The sequence below is a fragment of the Rhinolophus ferrumequinum genome, chromosome X, assembly GCF_004115265.2.
Source record: "Rhinolophus ferrumequinum isolate MPI-CBG mRhiFer1 chromosome X, mRhiFer1_v1.p, whole genome shotgun sequence".
NCBI classification, from domain to species: Eukaryota; Metazoa; Chordata; class Mammalia; order Chiroptera; family Rhinolophidae; genus Rhinolophus; species Rhinolophus ferrumequinum.
In genome coordinates this window covers 106,059,437-106,068,010 of record NC_046284.1, presented here as the reverse complement: position 1 = coordinate 106,068,010, position 8,574 = coordinate 106,059,437, and the positions used below count along the sequence as shown (strand labels likewise).

The window sequence follows — 8,574 nt, the reverse complement described above, 5'->3', positions numbered from 1 at the left end:
AGTCTGACGCAAGTTCTTCTCTGTTTCCTTGAACAGGTGTGTCAACATTCTAATACTGGAGGGTCAGGATGGGCTGAAAAGTATACATCATCGCTGTGTTTCTATTGTATATTGGTAACATAATTTCACCTTCCTCCCTGCCCCCGACCCCATTTTCTTTATTTTAGGTTATGTTTCACATGTTGAAGTCTAAGGCAGATCGTTTTCTTTGTGGAAGAAAAGAACAGTCAACATTCAAAGTAGTGGATGGCCAGGGTGGGTCTGGAGGGAGCACAGTGAATATCACCCTTGTGTTCCTGTTCAATATGGTAAATTTTAGTTTTAGCTTTCTTCTTTCTTCCTTTCTTTGGTTACATTTCAGATGTTGATTCTTTAATAGAAGGCTTAAATTATTTCAGAATCTAAATTTATTAATGATTTTAGTTACATGTTTATTGCTGTTTAATGAATTTAAGATTAGGAGTTTTATTATTGTGTAAAACAAATTGGGAAACCTTTCATACTTACTGAACCAGAACACCAAAACAATGGCATTGTAATAGGCATTTTCTTGGAAATGTGAAAAATTTAGCAGTAAAATTATCAGGATCAAAAAATAGGGGGGGAGAAAAGTAAAAGATGTTCAGTTCTTGGTGTTCCTTATTCATTTTGGTCTGTTGTTCTATAAAAATAAAAGCTACATACCTGGATTTGCTTAGCTTGCTAAAGAAAGTAGGAGAAATAAAGTGTTTATAAACTAGATTTCATGTGCTCATTGGCGCATTTGTTTCCCAAATATTAATTGTGCATCTGTTCTTTGAAAGTTCCCGTGTTAGAATGGGGAAACAAGGATACAAAACACCCCTTCCCTTAGAATTTCACAGTCAAGGAGCTGTAATCACATAGGGAAGATGGTGAAATACCCTGTAAGACCTAAAGGACAAGTAAGGAGTAAGGAGGTGAGGAGGCAGGGAAGGGATTGGGACAAGTGAGAGGGGGAGGATGTCTGGATGAAACAATATGGTATACAGTCCCCCAGGAAAGGCAATTTGGGGTTTGGGAAGCTACAACTTCCTCGGTGGGATATACTGCTAATTTAAGTGGGGTGGTAGGCTGGATAAGGCTGTGGGACTAGTGAGCAGAGGCTGGATAGACAGACGGCATTTCTCAGTGTTGAAGTACAAAGCCCTGGAATGGAAACGTGCTCTGAAGAGTTACTTTAGTATTATCAGTAAACCAGAGGAAAACCTCCTCCTGGGGCAGAAAAGGAAGGTGCCTGAGCTCTTGTTCCCATGCAGTTGAACACAGCACAATCTAGTTGAACACACATGCACAGTCTTCAAGGAATTTCTTTTTTAAAAAATTTCTTGGGCCGGCCCGGTGGCTCAGGCGGTTAGAGCTCCAAGCTCCTGACTCTGAGGGCTGCCGGTTCGATTCCCACATGGGCTAGGGGGCTCTCAACCACAAGGTTGCCGGTTCAACTCGAGTCCCGCAGGAGATGGTGGGCGGCGCCCCCTGCAACTAAGATTGAACACAGCACCTTGAGCTGAGCTGCCGCTGAGCTCCCGGATGGCTTAGTTGGTTAGAGAGCGTCCTCTCAGCCACAAGGCTGCCGGTTTGACTCCTGCGGGGGATGGTGGCTGTGCCCCCTGTGGCTGGAAACAGCGACTGGACCTGGAGCTGAGCTGTGTCCTCCACAACTGGGACTGAAAGGACAACAACTTGAAGCTGAATGGCGCCCTCCACAACTGAGATTGAGGGGACGGCAGCTTGACTTGGAGGAGGGGCCTGGAAGTACACACTGTTCCCCAATAAAGTCCTGTTCCCCTTCCCCAATAAAGTCTAAAAAAAATAAAAAATTTATTTACTTTTTGTTGTTAATCAGTCCACTTTTTCATTTGAAAATTTATTTTTATTTATTTTTTAATAGTTTCAGGTATACAAAAAATGCATACACATTTTAAGAAAGGAAAAAACTGAATTAAAATTGTAATACTCAATATATACCTATAACAAAAGATGAATAAAAGTCACGTTTGACTTCTGCAATTACAAGACGTGCTCAAAATGGTTACCATCAGCATAATTTTAATAGTTTTTTCCTTTCTTAAAATGTGTATACATTTTTTGTACCCTCTGTATATTTCATTATAGTTGACATTCAATATTATTCAACTTCAGCTTCAGGTGTACAGCGCAGTGGTCATGCATCTGCACAGTCTATGAAGTGATCCCCCTGGTAAGTCCAGTGCCCATCTGGCATCTTACATGATCTTTACAACATCATTGATTATATTCCCCACACTGTATTTCATATCCTCATGGCTATATTGTGACTCCTAATTTGCACTTTCTAAACCCTTCACCTTCTCTCACATCCCCTCCCCCTTCCCATCTAGCAACCATCAATTTTTTTCTCTATATCTCTGAGTCTGTTTCTGTTTTGTTTGCTCGTTTATTCTGTTCTTTAGATTCCACATATGAGACCATATGGTATTTGTCTTTGTCAGTCTGACTTATCTCACTTACCTTAATATTCTCTAGGTCCATCCATGTTGTTGCAAATGGTAAGATTTCATTCTTTTTTATGGCCAAGTAATACTCCATTGTATAAATGTACCACCGTTTTTGTATCCAACCATGTATTGATAGGCATTTCAGTTATTTCCGTATCTTGACTATTGTGAATAGCACTGCAATAAACATAAGGGTGTCTATATTTTTATATACCACATATCACTGAAATCATATGGTTCTTGACTTTTTTGTCTGACTGTTTTCGCTTAGCAGCAAAATCTCAAGATCCATCCATGTTGTCGCAAATGGTACTATTTCATCTTTTCTTATGACAGAATAGTATTCCATTGTGTATGTATACCACATCGTCTTTATCTGATCAAGTATCGAAGGACACTTTGATTGTTTCCATATCTTGGCCATCCTAAATAAAGCTGCAATGAACATTGGAGCACATATATCTTTACGAATAAATGTTTTCAGATTTTTTGGGTAGATACCCAGGAGAGGAATTAATTCTATTCTTAATTTTTTGAGGAACCTCCACACTGCCTTCCATAGCGGCTGCACCAGTCTGCATTCCCACCAACAGTGTATGAGGGTTCCTTTTTCTCCACAGTCTCTCCAACCCTTGTTGTTTGTCTTGTTGATGATAGCCATTCTAACTGCTGTGAGTTGATATCTCATTGTGGTTTTTATTTGTATTTCTCTGGTGATTAGTGATGTTGAACATTTTTTCATATGTCTATTGGCCATTTGTATGTCTTCTTTGGAGAAATGTCTATTCATGTCCTCAGCCCATTTTTTAATTGGATTGTTTTTGTAGTTGTTGAGTTGTATGAGTTCCTTATATACATTGGATATTAACCCCTTATCAGAGGAGTTGTTTGCAAAAATCTTCTCCCATTCAGTTTGTTGCCTCATTATTTTGTCGATGGTTTCTTTTGCTGTGCAGAAGCTTTTAAGCTTGATATAGACCCATTGATTTATTTTAGCTTTTGTTTCCCTTGACTTTGAGATCAAATTCATTAAATGCTCTTTGTATCCAAGGTCCATAAGTTTAGTGCCTATGTTTTCTCCCATGCGGTTTATTGTTTCAGGTCTCATGTTTAGGTCTTTGATCCATTTTGAATTAATTTTTGTACACAGTGACAGATAGCAGTCTAGTTTGATACTTTTGCACGTGGCTTTCCAATTCTCCCAGCAACATTTATTGAAGAGGCTGTCTTTTCTCCATTGTATATTTTTGGCTTCTTTGTCAAAAATTATCTGTCTGTATTTATGTGGGTTTATTTCTGGGTTCTCAATTCTATTCCATTGGTCTGTGTGTCTGTTTTTCTGCCAATACCATAATGTTTTGGTTATTGTTGCCCTGTAGTACAAGCTGAAGTCAGGGAGAGTGATACCTCCAGCATTGTTCTTTTTTCTTAGAATTGCTTTGGCTATTCAGGGTCTTTTGTGGTTCCATACAAATCTGATGATTTTTCATTCTATTTCTTTTAAAAATGCCATTGGGATTTTGATGGGGATTGCATTAAATCTGTATGTTGCTTTGGGTAATATGGTCATTTTAACTATGTTGATTCTTCCAATCCAAAACATGGAATGTCTTTCCATTTCTTTGTGTCTTCTTCAATTTGTTTTAAAAATGTCTCACAGTTTTCTGTATATAAGTCTTTCACATTGTTGGCTAAGTTTATTCCTAGGTATTTTATTCTTTTTGTTGCAATTGCAAAAGGAATTTTTTTTTCTTTTTCTGAGATTTCATTGTTAGTATATAGGAATGCAATGGACTTTTGTGCATTGATTTTGTAGGTGGCAACTTTACTGTATTCGATTATTGTTTCTAATAGCTTTTTGGTGATCTTTAAGGTTATCTATATATGGCATCATGTCATCTGCAAAAAGTGACAACTAAATTTCTTCATTCCTAATTTGGATGTCTTTTATTTCTTTCTCTTGCCTGATTGCTCTGGTTAGGACTTCCAATACTATGTTGAAAAACAGAGGTGATAGGGGACAGCCCTTTCGTGTTCCTGAACATAGAACAAAGGTCTTCGGTTTTCCCCCACTAATTATGATACTAGCTGAGGTTTTGTCATATATGGCCTTTATTATGTTGAGGCATTTTCCTTCTATACCCATTTTATTAAGTGTTTTAATCATAAATGGATATTTCATCTTGTCAAACGCTTTTTCTGCATCAATTGATATAATCATATGATTTTTGTCCTTTATTTTGTCCTTTGATTATGTCCTTTATTTTGTTTATGTGATGTATCACATTGATCGATTTCTGTATGTTGAACCATTCTTGTGCCCCTGGAATGAACCCCACTTGTTCGTGATGCATAATCTTTTTAATTCATTGTTGCATTCGATTTGCTAGAATTTTGTTTAGGATTTTTGCATCTGTATTCATCAGAGATATTGGTCTGTAATTTTGTTTTTTGTATGTTATCCTTTCCAGGTTTTGGTATCAGGGTAATGTTGGCCTCATAAAATGAGTTAGGGAGTATTGTCTCTTCAAATGTTTGAAAGAGTTTGAGTAGGACAGGTATCAGATCCTCTTTGAATGTTTGGTAGAATTCACTAGTGAAGCCATCTGGTCCTGGACTTTTGCTTTTGGGAAGGTTTTGGATGACTGATTCAATTTCATTACTGGTGATCGGTCTGTTTAAATTTTCCAGTTCTTAGTGATTCAGCCTAGGAAGGCTATGTGTTTCTAAGAATATGTCCATTTCTTGTAGGCTATTGAATTTGGTGGCATATAATCCTTCATAGTATTCTTGGATGATCCTTTGTATTTCTGTGGCATCCGTGGTAACTTCCCCTCTTTCATTTCTGATTTTGTTTGTGTCTTTTCTCTTTTTATCTTAGTGAGTCTAGCCAAGGGTTTGTCAATTTTATTAATCTTTTCAAGAACCAGCTCTTTGTTGCATTAATTTTTTCTATTGTCTTTTTGTTCTCTATTTCATTTAGTTCTGCTCTGATTTGGGTTTCATTTGTTCTTCTTTCTCTAGTTCTTTAAGGTATAATGTGAGTTTAGTTCTCTGGGATTTTTCTTGTTTCTTGATATAGGCCTGTAATGATATAAATTTCCCTCTGAAAACTGCTTTTGCCAGATCCCCAAAATTTTGGTAGGATGTATTTTCATTGTCACTTATTTCTATGTATCTTTTGATCACTCCTTTTATTTCTTCTTTGACCCAGTTGTTCTTTAAAAGTATGTTGTTTAATATCCACAAATTTGTGGTTTTCCCTGCTTTTTTTTGCAGTTGGTATCTAATTTCAAAGCCTTGTTATCAGCGAATATGCTTGGTATGATTTTAATCTTCTTAAATTTGCTGAGGCTAATTTTATGTCCCAATATATGGTCTTTCCTTCAGAATGTAGGGTAACGGATGTGAAGTCCTTGGCAACAAACACAGAGATTCCTTCTTGGTAAGTGGAACCACTTGATGAGAACAGCCTGAATACGTGGGTGATCTGACAGCAGAGGCCCCTGCCTATCTACATCAGATTTCACGTTCATGAGAAATTAACTTTTGTTGTTTTAAGCCATGACAGGTTTACAGATTTTGTCTCCTGCATCAGCTGGCAGTTACTTTATGTGAGTAATGCACAGCTACTATTTTTGTGGTTAGATGCATTTAAATACTGCAAAACTAATAGTACATATATTCTTGTTGCAAAAAACTTCTAACAATACAGATAAATAATCAAAATCTCCACGTTTCCTCAAAATTCAGGTGCCCTCCTCAGAGGTAACAACAATTAACAATCTGATGTGAGTGATTTTAAAGCTGATCTGAGGCTTTTCCATATATAGATGTGCTATAAAAATACACTGAATTTTGAACAGACGTGGGCAACAATGTACATATTGATCTGCCTCTTGACCTTGTCACTTAATAAAATGAATGCAGGATATTTCCACAACAGCACATATAGCTCTTTTAACTACTATATACATTTTTTTTAAGTAGGTTTATTGAGATATAATTGATATACAAAACTGCACAGCTTTAATATGTACAATTTGATGTGTTTGGACGTGTATACACCTGTGAAATCATCACCACAATCAAGGTAATAGACATACCCATCACCTCCAAAATTTTCCTTGTGTCCCTCTGGTTTCTTCATTTGTGGTAAAAACACTTAACAAGAGATCTACACTTTTAAAAATGTTTTAAGTGCATAATACAATATTGCTAACTATAGGCTATATGCTGAACAGCAGATCACTAGAAGAAATTTATCTTGCAGAACTGAAACTTTAAACTCAGGGAACAACTCCTCATTTCCCCTCCCCTCAGCCCCCGTTAACCACGGTTCTATTCTCTGCTTCTATGAGTTGGACGATTTTAGGTACTGCATATAAGTGGAACCATGCAGTATTTGTTCGTCTGTGGCCGGTTTATTTCACTCATCATAATGTCCTTCAGGTTCATTCATGTTGTTGCAAACGGCAGGATTTCCTCTTTTAAGGCTGAATGAGAATATATATATCATATATATTATATAATACATGTTTTATATATTATATTATATACATAAAATCATATTTTTGTTATCCATTTATCTTTGATGGATATTCCGGTTGTTTCCATAACTTGGCAATTGTAGGTAGTGCTGCAAGGAACATACGAATGCAGATATTGCTTTGAGATCCTGATTTCTATTCTTTTGATTAAATACTTAGAAATGAGATTGCTGGATCACATGGTAGTTCTGTTTTTAATTTTTTGAGAAACTTCCATACTGTTTTCTATAGCAGCTGCACCACTTTACATTCCCACCAACTGTGTACACGGGTTCAGTTTTTCCACGTCCTCGCCAATACTTCATTGTCTTTGTTTTTTATAATAACCACCCTAACTGGTGTGAAAGAATATCTCATTGTGGTTTTGATTTGTATTTCCCTGATGGTTAGTGATGTTGAGCATCTTTTCATGTACCTGTCGGCCATTTAAAGGAGAGATCGTCAGGAAGAATCAGATCAGAACAAGCAGGGTGTTGCAAGTCTTGATTATGAAAAGACGTTAATATCATGGGAACTCTAATAATCGTGTTCCAATCTGCCCTCCAAAAAAAAAAAAAAAAAAAAACCAACACCAAGAACAGGTAAGGATTATCCTACTTGTGCAACAATTGATTTAACCATTCTCTTCCTGATGGACATAGGTAAATTATTTCCCATTCGTTGTTGTGATTAATAGGACTGAAATCAACATCTTCGAACACAAAATCTTGGGCAAATGTATGCGTGCTTTCTCATCAGAAAGACATAGCAAAATGCAAACTTGATTAAAGTGGGCAGAGTGTAAAGATTGAAAATTTTTATAAATATTGCTGAACTTTTGTTCTAAAAATGCCATACCAATTTATAGTCTCTCAGATTAATGTGTGTGAATGCCTTACATTCTCATAAGCATTGTATGTCATTAGTCTTAAATTTTGGTCAAACTTTGAGGTGAAAGATAATGTCTCATTGTTATTTAAATTTTTATTTTTTTTCCCAAATAGGTTGAGTATAACATTGAAATGACCCTTTACTCATATAGAGCTTAATTTCTGCATTAATGTTTTAAGTACCTGAATTCTTATAGGCATACTTTACTCTGAAATATTAGCAAGACATCCCTCCTTTACTTTGAGAAGTAACAACTTGATCAGAATGATCAGTCGCTGGACAATGGAGCCAGGCAGGACACCCTTAGCTAGTAAAGATCTGAGGTCAGAGCAATTGCCTGCGTCCACGAGAGACCACATGTAAAACTCATCCAGAGTGCCTAGGGCAGGCTGGCAGCCAGCATTCAGGATCCAGGGTTCAGCATAAGGTGGAGAAGGGACCATAAGGAGAGAAGGTAGGGAATCTGGGTGGAGAGTCCAAGACAACTTCTGTTAATAGACTTGGGAAATCTCTGAATTACTACCGGCAGCAGGAAATTGTGAGGTGGTCTGAATGGGTAGGTGTACTGGAGGAAAGGACTGGAAGCATGCCAAACACCCACCTTAGAATCCTCCTTGCCCACTGTCCGGCAGAGTATAGACAGCTCTTCAGCCCTACCC

The 8,574-nt window shown here is 37.1% G+C and overlaps 1 non-coding gene across 1 annotated transcript; it reads right to left on the bottom strand.

Annotated features, from left to right (window-relative positions):
• Positions 1-7,495: 7,495 nt before the first annotated feature.
• Positions 7,496-7,649, bottom strand: LOC117030388 (U8 small nucleolar RNA). The gene has a single exon (XR_004424383.1). It is a non-coding gene; the product is annotated as a U8 small nucleolar RNA (small nucleolar RNA).
• Between the last annotated feature and the right edge of the window lie 925 nt (positions 7,650-8,574).